At 41.2% G+C, this 20,048-nt stretch overlaps 1 protein-coding gene across 7 annotated transcripts in view; it reads right to left on the bottom strand.

Annotated features, from left to right (window-relative positions):
- Positions 1 to 10,914, bottom strand: part of PALS2 (protein associated with LIN7 2, MAGUK p55 family member) — a 68,875-nt gene extending 57,961 nt beyond the window's left edge. The window contains exon 1 of one of the 7 annotated variants that reach the window (XM_070729057.1): positions 10,650 to 10,914. The gene's annotated coding sequence lies outside the window, so the exon portion shown is untranslated. Of the gene's footprint in view, positions 1 to 9,679; positions 9,713 to 9,977; positions 10,019 to 10,649 lie in introns of those variants that run through there. The other 6 variants (XM_070729058.1, XM_070729055.1, XM_070729056.1 and 3 more) reach the window with 6 other exon arrangements.
- Between the last annotated feature and the right edge of the window lie 9,134 nt (positions 10,915 to 20,048).

Raw genomic sequence — 20,048 nt, 5'->3', positions numbered from 1 at the left:
TTTGTTTTAAATCAAGAGACACCCTGTTCATTGGAAATTCCCCCATGCTACTGGGGGAATTTCCAATTTCCAACACTATTGCCATACTGTTCATGGGCTTAACTCTGCTCCCTTAGTTCTGTCTGCTCGTCTTCTACATCAGTGGTTCTCAACCTTTCAAATGCCGCAACCTCTTAATACAGTTCCTCATGTTGTGGTGACCCCCAACCATACGTCTAGCACCCATTCTTCCAACAGAGCTTTAAGCTGATTGGTAGGAAGGTCAGAGGGGCACCCCCATTGTAAACACCCGATTGGTTGTATTGTGAAAAATATGTTCCAAGGCACCAGAATAGAAGCTTTAGTTCCTAACAACATGGAAAATTTGTCTTTTCCCATGGTCTTAGGCGACCCCTGTGAAACGGTCATTCGACCCCAAAAGGGGTCCTGACACCCAGGTTGAGAACCACTGTTCTACATCAACATTGTCTATTGAACAATAGAATATACTTTATTCCCTCAACAAGCTTTGAGAAATCTTTGTTTTGCTCAATTAAACAGTAAATAGCCAATTTACTTTTCAAACTTTGCTACAATCCTTTACAGGAAATGTTCTCTCAGATAAATTGTTCCTTGCTATCAATTATTGTTTCTATTCCTATATACCCGTGATGGCGAACCTTTTTTCCCTCAGGTGCCGAAAGAGTGTGGGCGCTCTCTATCACGCATGCCTGAGTGCCCACACTCATAATTCAATGCCTGGGAAGTACAAAAACAGCTTCTCCTGCCCCCCACCGGAGGCCCTCTGGAGGCTGGAAATGGCCGGTTTCCCAACTTCTGGTGGGCCCAGTAGGCTCATGTTTCGCCCTCTCCAGGCTCCAAAAGCTTCCCTGGAGTTGGGGGAGGGTAAAAAGGCCCTCTCCTATCCTCCTGGAGACTCTCTGGAAGCCAAAAATGCCCTCCAGAGCCTGTATGTGATCTAAAAATCAACTGGCCAGCACACACATGCACACTGGAGCTGGACTAGGGTAACAGCTCGCTTGCCAGTAGATATGGCTCTGCATGCAACCTATGGCACCCGTGCCATAAGTTCACCATCACTGCTATATACAGAACAGTTTGGTATTTTTTCCCCAAGGCAAAGATGCAAAATTATCAGACAATATTCTTATAAGCACAGCTCCTAAGTAATATGGATTACCTATTTTTACCTCGACTAGGGCAGCTATACCATTGCTTTAAATTAATGCAGGCAGTGTAACCCCAGACGCGCATATAGTTTACATGCAAACAAATGCAAACATGTATGGAGTGCCCTCAACTTATGACTGCAGTTTGGACCAGAATTTCCATTGTTAAGCAAGGCAGTTAAGTGAGCTGTCTCCAATTTTACAACCTTTTAAATCATGATTAAATGATTAATCCAGCTTCCTCCAGTTCCCTTGCTTATTGGAAACAGCTGGGAAGATTGCAAATGGTGATCATATGATCCCACACAACCTATATACTTTCGAATATTTCTTCCCTCCAAAATTAATTATTTGGGAAATCCATGAACAAGACACAATTGAAACTAGTAACAGCAATAGCATTTAGACTTATATATCACTGGACAGTGCTTTATAGCCCTCTCTAAGTAGTTTACAGCGAGTAAGCATATTTCCCCCAAGAATCTGGGTCCTCATTTTACCAACCTTGAAAGGATGGAAGGCAGAGTCAACCTTGAGCCTATTGAGATTCGATCTGCCAAACTGCTGGCAGCCAGTGATTACTGCTAATCACCGGCTGCCAGCAGTTTGGCAGATCGAATTTATTTAGAAATGGTACAAATGTATGAAGTTACTTTTAAATAAATTATAAAATTATCATATCAATTTATTTTATAAACACTACACCTTACTGCAACATCTTCAAAATCCATAGATTTTATTAATATAGTTCTCTATGGTAATATATCTGCATAAAGTTTACAAATGTGAAGTAATCAGATTAAGTAACTATATTTTTTTAAATGTTGCAAACCTGAAACATAGAACAAAATACTGTATATATGATGGTATGTTGGAACTCAATTGCTTTGAAATGGTACAAATGTTTGATACAAAATTTGTATCTCAGTACTCATTTGTTTGGTACTCAACACACAACTAGAACATGTTGCTGTTAGCTGCCTTGTGACTCACTACATTATCCCTTATGGCAAAAATGTGTCTAATTCTCATTGTTTCTGATACAATTGCACCTCCCAGAATTTTTTTTTTTTTTTAATTTATTGGATTTGTATGCCGCCCCTCTCCGTAGACTCGGGGCGGCTAACAACAATGATAAAAACAGCATGTAACAATCCAATCCAATACTAAAATAACTAAAAAAAAACCTTATTATAAAAACCAAACATAAATGCAGACATACCATGCGTAAATTGTAAAGGCCTAGGGGGAAAGAATATCTCAGTTCCCCCATGCCTGACGGCAGAGGTGGGTTTTAAGAAGTTTACGAAAGGCGAGGAGGGTGGGGGCAATTCTAATCTCTGGGGGGAGTTGGTTCCAAAGGGCCGGGGCTGCCACAGAGAAGGCTGTTCCCCTGGGTCCCGCCAAACGACATTGTTTAGTTGACGGGACCCGGAGAAGGCCCACTCTGTGGGACCTAACTGGTTGCTGGGATTCGTGCAGCAGAAGGCGGTCCCTGAGATAATCTGGTCCGGTGCCATGAAGGGCTTTATAGGTCATAACCAACATTTTGAATTGTGACCGGAAACTGATCGGCAACCAATGCAGACTGTGGAGTGTTGGTGTAACATGGGCATATTTGGGGAAGCCCATGACTGCTCTCGCAGCTGCATTCTGCACGATCTGAAGTTTCAGAACACTTTTCAAAGGTAGCCCCATGTAGAGAGCATTGCAGTAGTCGAACCTCGAGATGATGAGGGCATGAGTGACTGTGAGCAGTGACTCCCGGTCCAAATAGGGCCGCAACTGGTGCACCAGGCGAACCTGGGAAAACACCCCCCTCGCCACAGCTGAAAGATCTTTCTCTAATGTGAGCTGTGGATCGAGGAGGACGCCCAAGTTGCGGACCCTCTCTGAAGGGGTCAATGACTCCCCCCCCCAGGGTGATGGATGGACAGATAGAATTGTCCTTGGGAGGCAAAACCCACAGCCACTCCGTCTTATCAGGGTTAAGTTTGAGTCTGTTGACTCCAGACCCCAACAGCCTCCAGGCACCGGCGCATCACTTCCACTGCTTTGCTGACTGGACAAGGGATGGAGATGTAGAGCTGGTTATCATCTGCATACTGATGATACCTCACTCCATGCCCTTGGATGATCTCACCTAGTGGTTTCATGTAGATATTAAATAGCAGGGGGCAGAGGACCGACCCCTGAGGTACCACAAGGGAGCAACCTAGAGGTCGACCTCTGACCCCCCACTGATACCGACTACGACCGACCGGAGAGATAGGAGGAGAACCACTGAAGAACAGTGCCTCCCACTCCCAATCCCTCCAGCTGGCGCAGAAGGATACCGTGGTCGATGGTATCGAAAGCCGCTGAGAGGTCAAGAAGCAGCAGGACAGAGGATAAACCCCTTTCCCGGGTCCACCAGAGATCAATTAATGATGAGTATCTAGATGCCATTGTACTATATAACTCTAGGTTTATAGAAGAATAGCACTAATAAAATTTACCACATTATTTGTTACTTACAATGCCAACATGTAGATCTCCAGACTGGTAATTTTCAATTAACTATCATTCATGCAGCAACTGTTTAATTACTACAATCTTGAACAAGGAGACCTATCCTTGAAATTATGGCTGTCACGGTGTCTCCACAGTCACATGGTCACTACTTGAGGCTTAGCAACTGGCTAACGGTTGCAGCATTTCACAATCACCATTTGCTATTAAGAAGAGATTGAAGAACCATTTGTCTGAAATAGGGTTTCCCACCTGAGCAGGGAGGTAGACTAGAAGATCTCTGTTAATGATAATAATAACTCTGTTATTCTGCTCTTTGTCACTATTTGTAACCTTCATTACTAGCTTTCAACAAATAAAATCAATGGGGAAGCCGGTAGAAGATTACAAATGGCAATCATATGGTGTTGTCCCTAATAACCACATGGAGTTTGCCTAACGACTGCAACTGTTATAAGTCATAATAAACATACAACATTGCACTTTATGACCGTGTTGCTTAGCAACTGAGCTCCTCATCCCAATTATCATTGCTCATTGAGGACTACCTGTACAAAGATGCCAATCTTTGCTCACATTCATTTCTATAAAATTTATTTTCTTTTAAAACTATAAATGTCAATATTGGGTAATTTTGGGGAGAGATGAGTTTTACCTTAAATGTCTCTTTCTATGGCACGATACATTGATACTTTTTTGTTGTTATTCCTTTCAATTTAAAGTGTTGACATTTGATGGCTGCCTGGGTTGGTCCTTGTAGGTCTTTTGGCAAAAACAGAAGTCCAGTTACCATGACTCAATTCACAGACAACTGGATGACTGAGAACAATTATCAATATTTTCTTACCAAAGTTCTTTAGTGATTTGCCATTGCCTCCTTCTAGGGCTCTTCTCTTTGAAAGACTAATGCAGAGTGCTGGGGAAACCAAGTTTTTGTTCCAATCACCAATATAGTTCCACTAGCCTCAACTTTTTACTAATAAAAGATATCATGAGATGATAAAATAATACCGGTATTAAAATCTGGGGAAAGCATGCTGAAGTAGGTTTCCTCCTCAATGTTTCTCACTTAGTAATGTATAGGCAGTTGATGAGCCAAATGGCATCAAAAAGGGGATCAGAGATGCAACACCTTTTCTCTGCACTCCTTCCTGATAGCAATTCATAAAAAGGCCTTCAAAGAAATACAGTGGTGCCTCTACTTAAGAACTTAATTTGTTCCGTGACCAGGTTCTTAAGTAGAAAAATTTGTAAGTAGAAGCAATTTTTCCCATAGGAATAAATGTAAAAGCAAATAATGCGTGCAAACCCATTAGGAAAGAAATAAAAGCTCGGAATTTGGTTGGGAGGAGGAAGACAAGGAGGACAGTCGCTGCCCACAGTGAAGGGAGCATTTCTTTTCTCTGGGCGCTGGCAAAGGTTTATTCCCTCTCCAAATGCTCAGAGAAAGGAAAATGCTTTGTTCACTCTGGACTGCCAAAGCCTCCTTAGGCGCCACTGAAAGCCTCATCTGGCAACTCAGAAAAGCCCGAGATGGCCGTGATTAAAGGGGGAATGGCAGGAAACTGGCCGGGCCTTTGTGCCGCTCTCAAATTTCCTGGGAAATTTTTCCAGGCTTGGGTTCTTAAGTAGAAAATAGTTCTTAAGAGGCCAAAAAAACTTATCTAGAAAAGTTCTTAAGTAAAGGCGTTCTTAAGTAGAGGTACCACCATACCACATTCCTCTATTTATACATGGCATCATATATAGGACAGAATTGCAATGTAAAAGCAGACATGAAGTCAGGTATGGAGGAAAGCTGTGGTGAAATGCCTCCCATTCGGGCATGCCAGCTGGTGGTCGGAGAGCTGGTAGAAACAGCAGCACGAGGCTTCGCCCACCCGCCTGGATGCTGCCATTGGGTATTTCACCCTTTGCGCATGCACAAAGTATTCTGCGCATATGCAGAGAGTAAATGGTGGCGTCAAGGTGGGTGGGCGAAGCCTCATGCTGCCATCACGACTAGCTATCCAACCACTGGCAGGTATGCCTGAACTGGGAGCATTTTACCCCTGGAGGAAAGCCAAGGCTAAAATAATGGATAAGAACATAAGAAGAGCAATGATGAATCAGGCCAAAACCCATCGAGTCCAGCATTCTGCGTCACACAGTGGCCCGCCAATTGTCCATGGGGATCTTGAGCAGAAAGAGAAGGCAAGATCCTCCCTTTACCCTGACCCCCAACAAATGGTACTCAAGGGAATCCTGCCTGCCTCAAGCAACATAGACATGGACATCTGTTTCAATAACCAAAATGAGGATGAGATACGACATGCAACCTCCTGCCCCTTTTAATATTTATTTAATTATTTATTCGATTTTTATGTTGCTGGCCCTTCCCTTATGCAAAGGACAAATCAAGGCCACAGAAATAGAATCCCATTTATTTATTTATTTATTGGATTTGTATGCCGCCCATCTCCATAGACCCATGCATCACCTTCCTTTCAGGAAGGATCCGGTCTGGTCCAAAAGACCAGAAACCCCAGGCAGTGGAGATTCGGAGCCCTTCCAAGGGAGAGGAAAGGCTCCTTGCTGCCGCGGCCATCAGGCCCCACCCTTCTCGAGAACTAGAATTAATGTATCTACAGCAAGCGAGGATTGCTACGTACCGCCGCTACCGGTGCAATGGGTGTGCAGCTTTGGATCACTGGCATGCACTCGAGCGCGTCCCAGAAAATGCAGCTGCGTGTGTGTGTGTGTGTGTCCGCCATGTGCGTGCGTGGATCTCAGCAAAATTTTGCTTCTGTGCATGTGCAGGAAGCAAAGGGATGCGCACGACAGAAATTGTGGTAATTTTTTTGATTCTGTGCATGCACAGAAAGCAAAATCTTGAGAGGACACGTGTGCAAGAGAGATCTCGGTGATTTTTTTGCTTCCGCACATGCACAGAATCAAAAAAATTACCACAATTTCTCTCGTGCGCATCCCTTTGCTTCCTACACATGCAAAGAAGCAAAATTTTGCTGAGATTCATGCACGCACATGGCGGACACACACGCGCAGCTGCATTTTTGCTATCGGTGCACAGTGTGGCCAGTATCAGGTAGCAACCCGATACTGATCTATAGGTATTCCTTGAGTTACAAACACAATCAGCATCCAAATTTCCACTGCTAAATAAAGTACAGTGGTACCTCTACCTAAGAACGCCTCTACTTAAGAACTTTTCTAGATAAGAACCGCTGTTCAATATGTTTTTTCTCTTCTTAAGAAACATTTTCTACTTAAGAACCTGAGCACGGAAAAATTTCCCAGGAAATTTGAGAGCGGCACGAAGGCCCAGCCAGTTTCCTGCCATTCCCCCTTTAATCACAGCCATCTCGGGCTTTTGTGGGCCTTTCAGTGGCGCTTAAGGAAGCCTTGGCATGGGAGGCGCGTGCTCCTCCATGCCACCTCAGAGTCCCTCTCTTTTTTTAAGCCTTAAAGTTTTGGATTTTTTTTATTCACCTCACCAAGTTTGATTTCTTCATTTGGTAGTGACTGTCCTCCTCCTCCCACCCACATTCTGAGCTTTTATTTCTTTCCTAATGGGTTTGCATGCATTATTTGCTTTTACATTGATACCTATGGGGAAAATTGCTTCTACTTACAAACTTTTCTACTTAAGAACCTGGTCACAGAACGAATTAAGTTCATAAGTAGAGGTACCACTGTACTTGTTAAGTAAGTCACATTCAATTTTACAACCATTTACCAACATTGTTAAGCAAATTACCACAATTGTCAAGTGAATTACATGGTTGTTAAGCAATTCCAGCTTACCACATTGACTTTATTGGAAGCTGGCTGAGAAAGTTGCAAATGATGATCACATGACACCAGGACACTGCAACCCTCATAACTACATGTCAGTTGCCAAGCACCTGGATTTTGACTATGGGGATGCAGTGATGGTTCTAAATACAAGGGCCAATCTTGAATATTTTTCCAGTGCTGTTGTAGATTTGAATTATTATTAAACAAATGGTGGTAAGTTTAATGTGTATTAGTGTCCTCCAAATTTAGTTTGATTTCTGGTGATATAATGAAAGCAACCATGCAATTTTCTGGCACAAATGGATTACCAAGACCTTTTGGACATTTTTACAGCTTCAGAATCTATCCTGGGATTGACTGATGATTTCCCATCAAAATATTAACCAGATCCCAGAAATTTAACTTTTAAAAAAATTGGGGTTGGGCTATATGGAAGAATGGTAACTGACTTCTATACAGTTGTCAAGAAAATTATTTGAATATGTATCCACTATCCCATACATTCAAACACAACATTTTTCTCTTCCCCTTATAATCCTTGTTTATTTTTTGGTAGCAATCAACAGCTGCATATTAATAATGTACTAGGAGCAAGTCATTTGTGCAACAAATTAATATTATCCAAATACAATAGTGGATTCTAAACATTAGCTATAATTACATGATTGGAAATCTGATTTCTTTCTATATATAACTATTTTCTTAATAAAACTGAGCCATTTTCTACTTGTCCTCTTGTGATCACAGTACTGAAGACCAGATACTTTCTATTTCATAAAGATTCCAAAAAAAATATTTTCAAAAACTCTGGACCTCAAAGTAGTGTTAAATCTCTTGCATAATTGTATGTCTAACACTGCAGTCCATTGGCAAAAGTTCCAACACACTTACTTAGAGACATTAGGGCTAACAGCAAGACATTACTATTTCTTCCACATAGTCATTTCTTTTGGTGAAAAGAAAGAGGACATTAATGGAAACACAAATCAACATATTATTAATATAGGACAAAGAAACCTCTTTATTTATTGCAAAACAGGTAAGAATTTTTGGCATTTAAATTCTTATGCTTGCAAACGAATGCACACAGCCAAGTCAATTCCTTCAAAGTTTCATCAATCTTTATGTTAAGTATTGTAACTACTAAAATCATTCTTAATCCAAGCTACAATTCTGGTTGAAAACCTACACATAACACTAAAATTTTAAATAATTTGACAGACAATTAAGTATTGAAATATTGTACTATAAATGCAAAGAATAACATAATAAAGTATGTTATCTCCAGTATGATTCAAGGCACAAAATCTTCCTGCTGTAAAGAATTCGCATAAATGGATAATTTTGGAAAGCCCACAAGTTGTAAACAAAAAAGATGAAAAATGAACAGATGGCTGCAGTATGTACTGAATATTCTAGTTTCTCTCATTGATATGCTTTTTTCGAGATTTTGAATGTACCAAATTCAAAATTTGATCTTGTCTGTAATTCCCATAACTGGTTATAATTGTTCAAAGAGGGTTTTAACTGAGGCATTTTCACAGAGAAATTGCTAAATAGCTTGTCCTTTAAAATAACTTCTAACATGCACCCAAGCCAGGAGTCAAGGTAGAAACATTATGACAGTCATCCCTGCAAGACACTTGCAATTCAGATATAGTGTTACTAGAATTTACTTGTCTTCCTCTACAGCCTAGTCCAAAGGTCTATTTATAGTTGCCTATGGCCCCTCTCTTCCCAAAGTCAAATAAAATGAACTTTAATTGATGGATGTAACCCCTGTACTGCAGAATTGATTACAAACTCTGCAGTTGCAGCAGACAATTTTCTGGTGCTTACCTCCAAAAGGTGGAAGCAAAAGGGTGTTGATGACACTAGCAGATTACTACCACTTGCTCTGTCATGAGTTAAAGATTATCCTATATACACTCTGTTGTCACAGCAATAATTGAAACAATACCCTCAGCCCTTCAGCAATAGCAGTGGCCAGTTGGCTGGAAGCCATAAAGTACAGTCCATTCTATTCAGGACTGGCCCCCTACTAACAACAAATGACACCCAGGCAGTATTTCATTCACATGTTGAGTCTCAGTAAACTCTCTCAGTTATTCTGACGCAGAAAGCACTAAGATCTTTCTAGAGTTTGAATCCAAAAAATAAAGAGGTACGATTGAGTTTTATAACAATGAATCTGAATGTACCTAAAAAATCATGATGCCAAAGAACATCGTGTGATTCCTTGTTCGTTGCTTCTAGCAGTCCAAATGGCTATTTTACTACAATGGGTGAAGCGCGGCGGTACGTTTTCCCTGCATTTGGCAGACTTCAACACTTACCTATCTTCTCCCCCAGAAAATCGCCCTTCCCGCGGCCAATCCTTGCGCTTGTCCTGCCTCCCGCCCTCCCAGCTCCAAATGTAGCGAGGTGACAGCACCGCCGTGGCAATTACAACCCACCCAGCTCTTCAATCAGCTCCGCCACCTCCCCCCCCTCACTTACTCAACCGAATGCGGATTGCAGCTACAGGCAACAGGGGAAGAGAGCGAAGAACCAGAATGTGTTTTTCATCTGAAATGGAAAGACGGACCCCTATTTTGGGGACAACGCGCGCAATAGCTGAAGGAAGGGGGAGGGGATGATCTGTTCGCGCACCGCCCCTAAATTTTGCGAAAAGAGGCGGGGAGAAAGAAGAATAATCCCGCAGAGGTCGAGTAGTAGATAATCCCGAGCGGGAAACAAAGATTATCCCCAATGGGTGATAATCCGGGGCAAGTAAAAAAAAGGCAGCCCAGAGTTGGGAGGAGAAGGGACACGGAAGAGGTGGGGGAAGGGGCAAAATGCCTCATTACGAGCTATGAGTAAAATACCTGCACGAGTCTTAATCCCCTACCATAAAATGCCCAAAGAGGCCGCCACCAGTTTCGCTCCGAGGCAGGCTAAAGCGAGAGTCACGGGGTAGGCTCCTCGCCGGGAACCAGTTCCCGTCCCACAAGAGCCTTGCCCGGTTCTTCTCCGCCCTCTTCTATATACACAGAGGCTCCGCACTCACAGAGGGTGCGCCACGACAGGACCTCCTGCCCTCTTCCTACCCACCCCCGCCTAGAAAAAAAAGGGGGGGCAATCGCCTGCCCGAAAAAGCCTCTTTCCAGAGCTACGAAGGTGGGCAGTTACCGGCAGTTACCGGTGGGTTGGCTTGCTGGGCTCGTCGGTTGGCCTCGCCTCTCCTTTCACTCACACGCGCAACCACAGTCTCCTTCTCTTCAGTGGGCGCCGCCGCTCTTCCTCAGCCCCATCTAATGACCTGAAACTCCCGGCAGCGCGCGCCCGCAACCCTCTCTGCCCGCCGAGAGGCGCACACGGTGGAAACGGGTACCCGCCAGTCGGGCTCTTTTGCGCGCGCAGTAGTCCGTCCTACTGTTGCTGCTGCTGAGGCAAAGAGCGCGCGAAAGCTTCTCCAGTCTAGTTGATCGGGCGGGAGCGCGCGAAGCAAGCCCCTCCCCCCTTTAACTCTTCCGCTGCCTTCTGACTGGGCATGCGGTTGGTCCCACCTTACTGGTCTGAGGCGGCCAGTTTCGCCATTCATGCCAAGGCAAAAAAAAAAAAAGGGCACTCACTCACGTGTGCATTTGCCTTTTGTCCCGGAGGTCTTCTGTCGTCTGCGTTCTTCGGACTGGAATGTAACGAGGATGAAAACAGGCGATATCAAGACCATATATGAATGCGTGTCAGCATTGGACAAATCAGGGTCCAAAATTAAAGATGCAATGCTATTCGCACATATTTTGAAATAAACCCGATTAAATTGACGAACGCATACTTCTGGGTAGGCGTATTGTTAACTAAACAAGGAAGTAACTCCTATTGGAAGATACATTTTTTCAAGTGTAGATATTATTCAGGGCACGGCTCCGATTGAAAATAGTTCAAAATAAATATGAATGAATTCAGCTCAATTAATCCCTCCTCCCCACACACACTTCCTTTCTGAATTAAAAACTCTGTTTCGTTCTTGTGGGTTGTAATATTTTCCCCATTTTCACATACATTAGCTGCATTAGGCAGGAAATTCACATAAATTTACCTGTTGTGGTTTACATGTCATTCAGAATGCTTGGACTTATTATTTCAGATATCCATAATTTCAGAAGTAGGACTCCCCAAAATTGTTCTGAATCAATTTTATGAATACAGTTAAATTGAAAAAAGGATGATGTGATTTATTTGCACATTTCAGCTTTGATTCTCAGGAATGAAGAGTTTGTAGATTGAGAACCTCTAAGCCTATCAAAGATGAGATGGAGTAAAGATTTATAACATGGAAATAGTAACACACTTTTAAAAAAATTAATATAGTTATGCACTGTACATGAAACCGCTGGGCGAGATCATCCAAGGACATGGGGTGAGGTATCATCAATATGCGGATGATACCCAGCTTTACATCTCCACCCCATGCCCAGTCAACGAAGCGGTGGAAGTGATGTGCCGGTGCCTGGAGGCTGTTGGGGCCTGGATGGGTGTCAACAGACTCAAGCTCAACCCGGATAAGACGGAGTGGCTGTGGGTTTTGCCTCCCAAGGACAACTCCATCTGTCCGTCCATTACCCTGGGGGGGAATTATTGACCCCCTCAGAGAGGGTCCGCAACTTGGGCGTCCTCCTCGATCCACAGCTCACATTAGAACAACATCTCTCAGCTGTGGCGAGGGGGGCATTTGCCCAGGTTCGCCTGGTGCACCAGTTGCGGCCCTATCTGGACCGGGACTCATTGCTCACAGTCACTCATGCCCTCATCACCTCGAGGTTCGACTACTGTAATGCTCTCTACATGGGGCTACCTTTGAAAAGTGTTCGGAAACTTCAGATCGTGCAAAATGCAGCTGCGAGAGCAGTCATGGGCTTACCTAGGTATGCCCATGTTTCTCCATCACTCCGCAGTCTGCATTGGCTGCCGATCAGTTTCCGGTCACAATTCAAAGTGTTGGTTATGACCTTTAAAGCCCTTCATGGCACTGGACCAGAATATCTCCGAGACCGCCTCCTGCCGCACGAATCCCAGCGACCAATTAGGTCCCACAGAGTGGGCCTTCTCCGGGTCCCGTCAACTAAGCAATGTCGGTTGGCGGGCCCCAGGGGAAGAGCCTTCTCTGTGGCGGCACCGGCCCTCTGGAACCAACTCCCCCCGGAGATTAGAACTGCCCCTACTCTTCCTGCCTTCCGTAAACTTCTTAAAACCCACCTTTGCCGTCAGGCATGGGGGAATTGAAACATCTCCCCCTGGGCACGTTTAATTTATATATGGTATGCTTGTGTGTGTGTCTGTTAGTATATGGGGTTTTTTAAATCTTTAAAATTTTAAATTGTTTGATTACTTATGATTTGTTTCTACATGTTGTGAGCCGCCCCGAGTCTTCGGAGAGGGGCGGCATACAAATCCAAGTAATAAATAATAAATAAATAAACTGTTACTACTTGTTTATTGATTAGCTCTTATATGTTTTGACTAAGCAAAGTCTATTTCTGTGGCTCACGGAATGTAATACTTTTTCCTATCCTGTTCACTGCTATTTTCTGAATGGGATTTCCATTAAAACAGAGAAGCTAATCATATATTGGTTATGAAAAAGACTGGTTCTTGTTAAAATATTTTTAACAGTGGCCATAATCATATACACGCAGAATTGGAAAACGGAATTAATTCCATCTATGCTAAATCTTGTTAACAAAGTATTAGAGTGTGCAGAACTGACTAATTGCAAGATAAGGATGAATTTGAATTTTATAAAAGCTGGGACATGATATAATTGGCTTAAGCAAAATAATTATCAAAAATTGTAACAATCTCACGCAACACAAATTAACATAATATAAAGAATAGCATTTGCTTACCTCTATACAGGCTGGAAGAAATCAAGTGGATACATGTAATTACAAGGTTATCAATTTATAGACTGAACTGAATAAAAGAATTGTTGAACTGATACAAATAAGTAAATGATCAAATAACAAAATAAAAACTATTTGAAAACAGTTTAAATATACTATCTTAACAGAAGTGAACAAGATAAGAAGTATATCAATGTAAATAAAAGCTATGTATTTATATAGGATAATTACAATATGGTACTGACAGGCTGTAGAAGACAAGGGTCAACAGAATGGTTGACATTTATGTTGAATATTTTCTATGTAACTTCATACGTAAATGTATATGTATGTGTGTGTGTATACACACGTTACATGTGATTATGTTTGTATATGTTTGACTGTTTTCTTTTATATATTTAATAAGGTTTTGTTTTATGTAGGTTTTAAAAATATTTCTGTTGTAAGTAATATTCCTTTAGGTTCAGTTCCAAGTGGAAAAAGACACTGGATTCATGGAAGTTGCTTGGAAAGGTTTAATGTATGACAGGAGCATATGGCATAAGCTCCTGAACAGAAAAGGTGGATCACATGCTTCCAGGCAGAGGTGCTGAGAGATCCTTGTTTTATGCCCTCTCTTGGGCCCCACTCCAGGGGCCTCCTGCTCCTGTGCAAGAATTGTACTCTGATTGGCTATCAGACTGCTATGGGCCCATGCAAGGTCAACTCTGCAGGCAATGTTTTTCAGTTCAAGTTTTCCTGAGCCTTGCTGGGTGATTGTGTAAGAAAAGCGCTGTGGGCAATTCCTAATATGGCTGTCTGAAGGAGGTAGATCTTTGTTACATAGAATAGACTGGTCCAGGCTATTAACAAAGGTGAAAGGGATGAGTGAGTTCAACCATTCCTTGATGGCATATTGACAAAGGTGGGGATTACTAAGAGTGCATGTTTTTTCTGCCTAAAAGCATGTTTTGGTGGATATTCTATATAATATTCTGCCTTTTAAAATATTTCCTGTGATATTTTATTTTTCTAGGAGAGGAGTAGATGCTAATTTCCTACATTTCTAAATTGCTTTTCTTAAAATATTCCTAATAATGAAACAACTAATAAAGTTAATAAATGCCATCCTTACAGTATATTCTCATAAACCAAATTCAAAATCAATATAATAAAATATATACCTGAGGAAACAGCGGACAAAAATGTATAGGCCTTCCTGATTTTCTTAAGGTTTGTAATGATTTTACATATTAGAGAGTCAGGAGGCCTTTTTTTCTTTAGTCTTAATAATAAAAGCAAGCTGATAATAAAACAGGTGCTACTGTTTCTTAAATATCTATATACTTGTGATATAACAAGCATTTTCTACAGTACCCCAGTTTAAAGGAAAGACTCAACTGCCCTTTTTAAAATCAGTATATTGCAGTGGTACTTTTCCACAATGTGTACACAAGGTAAGGCTTTTGAGGAATAAAATGATAGAGTAAAAATAATACCCTGTTTAAAACAACTTATTGGCCTTGTGTTCTAAAGTTATAGATACCGGTAGTAATGTAGCGATTCCGCTGTAGTAACAATCACTAGTTTGACATTATAAGTCAGACAACAATATATAAATTATATTGGTAACTGAAAAGAACACTTCCTTTAACATTATCCAGGATTCTTTCTTTCTTTCTTTCTTTCTTTCTTTCTTTCTTTCTCTCTCTCTCTCTCTCTTTCTTTCTTTCATTCCTTCCTTCCTTCCTTTTCCCCCCTGGAGTTCAAGGAAGCTTCCATTGGAACCTTCCTTCATTTCATAGCCATACTAACAGCTGTTAAAGTAATCAGCTAATGAATCTCCATGATTGAAGATACACTTGAAACTTCAGGCCTAATCCCTTACCTTAAGTACCATACCACCTTGGCTTTCAAATAATACAGCCTTTTAGTTAACAAAAAAAATAAAATTATTAGTTAATTGAATACTTAATAAAAGACAAAGTTCATACCAAGATCTGGATGGCCTTCCACTTTTCTGATGAGAAAAATCTGGCTTTTCATCCAGATCTTTGATGAGGAAAAGTAAGGTTCCTCACTTTATTCAAAATCTTTTCCCCTCTTATAGTTTATTGCAATCCCTTTGTTTCTTGTAAGATGCCCGAAATCACTAAGTGTTAGGTGGGACACAAGTTTAATGTATTAACTATAGTTTGTTGCATGGCCAGCCAGATATTTACGGTATGTTGACATTTTAATTTTTGTCTACCTATCAGGACCTGGGATAGGCAATATACTCACAAAGTCAGCCAAATGTTTAAAATGGATTTGGAATTTTGTCTTCCAATTGGATCCTTCTCAAGAACATGGAGTAAGCAGACGTTGTTTACGAATATTAAAAGTCACAGGATGTAACCCGTTCCATACTGCCTTTTGCAATTAATTGACTGGTGGTGATAATATGTTTGTTTTTAAGGCTTGGGCTTGTGGAGCCAAAATTAGCCCCTCTTTCTGATTATTCAATTTTTCTTCTCCTAGTCATGGCCAGGTATTGTTATCTATGTTGCGGTTTGATTATTTTTACATTATTGCCTAGTAACTTGCCTTGCTTTGCCTCTTTTAATTTCCTCATTTATAAGCCACTTTGTTTTATCTGGTATTCAGTAAGTTTTGTGGTGTAGTAACTTCAGTAATTCTTTGCTGTCTTAGGAATTGTTCCAATGCCATTATTTTCTTCTTAGACAGTCTGGTGTACATATAACATTCTATGTCCACCTACATTCCTAGGTAAGTAGAGTCTGTAAACATTGTTGTGTGGATGTAAGGCATGATTCATTGTCATTAGTTTTCTGAGCTTTTAGTTCTGCTTAAGTCCAATTGACTATTTCAGCTATCTGAATATTAGTTGGAATTTCTCAGATGTTAATTACTCTGATGGTATTTCTTCTGTGTGTTTGGACTTCACTCTCATGGTGTAGCCTTGACTTCATTGTGCTTCAGTATGTTTTTATTATTTTATTATTACAATAGGTTTAGCATATAGAAAGTACAAAAAAAATCCTGATCAGTACTTTTCTCTATACAATCATCCAGCCCAGATACAGTAGCCCAACTTAAGAACTTTTTGTGGCACTGTTTTTTTGTGTGATTGCTTATAATGAAATTTGGGGATAGTAGACTGAGTTGCAATACTGTACATATCTCTTATGATTAGTTGTTCATTAAAAATAATTAAGGAAAACTTGAAAAAAGATAAATGGACTATATGCCTACTTCTTAAAAAGCTTTCCACTGCCATAGCTGAACCTCTAAGCATAATCTATGAAAAATCTTTCAGGACTAGCTCCCTGTCCAGTTGATAGGAATGACCATGGCTTGTGACTATCTTCTAAAAGGGTGATCCCAGCCTAGTTGAAAATTACAGATCAAACTCTTTATGTTGCATCACCTGCAAAGCCATGGAATCAATCATAAAACAATCCATTATGCTCCACTTAGAGACAAACAACCTACCCTCTTATAAACAATTTTGTTTCTGAAACAAGTTATCCTGTCATTTGCAACTCCAACATTGCAAAAACATATGGACTACACAACTTGACGGGGCAAAGCAATAGACACAATTTACATAGATTTCGGTAAAGCCTTCAGTGATACATGATAAACTACTTCTAAATCTAAAATCTTATGGCCTTTCTGGATCTTTGCATAAGTGGATAGCTGCATTCCTTTCAAACAGGCAACAAGTAGTCAAAATAGTAAGTGCCCTGTCAAACCTTGCACCTGTTAACAGTGGTGTCCCCTAAGGCAGCATTTTAGGACCTACGTTCTCTATACTTTATATAAATAATCTTTGAGATCATATTATAAGCAACTGCACTTTCTTCACTGATGATGTAAAACTATTCAACACCACCAACAATGCTGATCAAACGATTGGCAACTCCAAATCTCAACCAAAAATGGTGTGTCTTACACGTTGGCCAAAAAAAAATAAATCACAACACAAAATACAAGCTGGGTGGCTACAACCTCGTAGACGACCCTCACCTTGTCAAGGACATTCACTCTGTCCAGTGGTACTCATCTTTAATGATCTAAGTGCTGGAGCTCACTGTATCAACATTGCCAAAAAGGCATTAAGAGTTGTTAACCTAATCTTGCATAGTTTCTTCTCTGGTAATGCTGTACTACTAACTAAAATTGTAATGGCATTGTCCACTGTCACCTTCAGCATGCATGTGTGCGCTGCCCAGCTGATTTTCAGCCTTGGGGAAGAGCATTTTTACCCTCTGGAGGCTTCTCTGAAACCTCTGGGGTTCCAAAAATTGTCCAATGGGCAAAGGAAGTTCAGAAAAATGGACTTCTGGTTTGCCTGTTGGGCTGTTTTTTCAAGGAAGCCTGGGGAATGGTAAAAAAAAACCCAGCCCAACGAGACAGCTGGAAGAAACCAGTCATCAATAAACACATAGAGATAAATGTACATACTATTTAAAAGACACAAGCAAAGGTTTAGGGAGGAAGGAAACAGCCTTCAAAATATGCCCTCCTGCACCCAACACTCAAAGAAGCAGGAAATAGCATCAGATAAAGGAAGTCTAATCAAGGCATCATTAAGGAGGAAGCCATACCATTCAACAAGGTTTGCAGGGCAAGCTCATATATATAAACAGCCACCAAAACTCACTTTTACCTTGCACTGATGATGTTACCTGTTCTGCAGGTAAGCTATCAACCTCAGAGAGCTCCAAAAACCCAACAGAAAGGCAAAAAGTGCCTTAAGACAATTGGCCTAAAATTACAGGGGGGGGATGGAATGCTCCTAATATTATCATTGGGAAGTACAGTGATCCCTCTATTATCGCGAGGGTTCCGTTCCAAGACCCCTCGCGATAATCGATTTTTCGCGATGTAGGGTTGCGGAAGTAAAAACACCATCTGCGCATGCGCGCCCTTTTTTCTATGGCCGCGCATGCATAGATGGTGGAGTTTGCGTTCCCCGCCGCCCACACAAAGGGGAAACCCCGATTCGGCTCCTCGCTGCTGCTGCGCTACCGAGCAGATCAGCTGCTGGGCGGCCAAAGGAACCTTCCCTGGGTCTTCCCCCTCTTGCTGGCGGGCGGGCGAGCGGCGGGCATCAGCGAGGAGCCGGGGTTTCCCCTTTGCGTGGGCGGCCGGGAAGACCCAGGTTGGGGGTTCGGGGGGGTGCTGGGAAGCCCCCCAGGCCGGCTGCGACCTTTTAAAACAGCCGCGCCGCTTCCGAGCTGAGTCCTGAAGCCAAACGCAGAAGTGGGTTTTTTTTAATTAATATTTTTTTTAAAATCGCGATATAGCGTTTCGTGAAGATCGAGATCGCGAAACTCGAGGGATCACTGTATACAGATAAGTATTCAACTTAGCAACAAAGGTCCCCCACCTAAGATTCTTACAATGTGGATTCAGATTTCTGATCACCCTTTGCTCCCCCCCAATTATTTTGGGTGTTTGGCCACTGCCTCCTAGCATTCCATAGTCACAATTCACAAGAGTTTTTGCTGAAAACCAACATTTACTTCTGGGTTTTGGCAAACATTCCAATTGCATATAATAGGTTCACTTAACAATTACAACATTTGCTTTACAGCCATATGTTTTCTAATGATTGACACTTAATGATTGCCAAATGTGATAAAGTTGGGCTGGTCATGTGGCTGGTTTAACTTACGATCAACATGAGATAGGATGGAAATTCTAGGCTCTTTAAAGTTATAAATTGAGGAATATTTGTATATCCATACTTTGTATGTTTGCATATACACCATTTTTCAACTCTTAAATATAATTTTAGTAGCATAACTTAAAATATGTTAAGATCAATTTTAAAAACTGCAAAATCAGAAGGCTTCAGTGATTTAATAGACATCATTTAGAGATCTATTTTATTTATTAATAATATATAATTTTGCTAATTAATAGATTCCAGAACTACTTTTACACCTTTAATTGCTTACTGTGAGACTTAAATATCTCATATCTTTGATCTTGGCCTAGGGACAGTGAAGTCAGCACCAAGATCAGCATTTCTTATCCTTTAATACCAGGAATTGGTGATCTGCAACATACTTACGAATCTTAATCTCCATTTTGCAAAGGAAAAGGGGGGAAAAAAACCACCTCAAAGCACTCTCTGGATTATGTTGGCCAAATCAGATAGCAAAACCACTTACTGCCAAACAGCTGATTATACTGATTTTAATTTTTACTTATTTTCTCCCAAATGCATAATAGAGTAAGCACATAAGCCACCACAAAGTGTAATGTACCCATTTTGTATTTTAAACCACCCATTAATTTAAAATCAGAAAAAAGGGAGCGATAACAAATATTACATTGCTGCCAATGACAAAATTGCACCAACAGAAGCAATGTAAAGTATTTCCATGAACACTTTCTTGCTATAATTTATGTTTATCACTTTATTGGGAAGCAGTTCCTATCCTGTACCATTCCAGTCTCTAGTAATGCAATGGACATGATTTTATTGTAACTCCTTTCTCTTTTAGCATTGAATCGACAATGGGTCACACAGTTAATGGATTGTAATTTGTAATATAGTTAGATCATGTATAATTGAAAGACTGAATCTTACTATACCCTGTTTCCCCCAAAATAAGACATTCCCTGATAATCAGGCTACTCAAGGTCTCGGGCTTTTGAGTGCATGGCAATAAGGCCAAATGCTTAT

Source organism: Erythrolamprus reginae, chromosome Z (assembly GCF_031021105.1).
Source record: "Erythrolamprus reginae isolate rEryReg1 chromosome Z, rEryReg1.hap1, whole genome shotgun sequence".
In the NCBI taxonomy this organism is placed as follows: Eukaryota; Metazoa; Chordata; class Lepidosauria; order Squamata; family Dipsadidae; genus Erythrolamprus; species Erythrolamprus reginae.
This window is presented reverse-complemented; position numbering and strand designations above follow the sequence as displayed.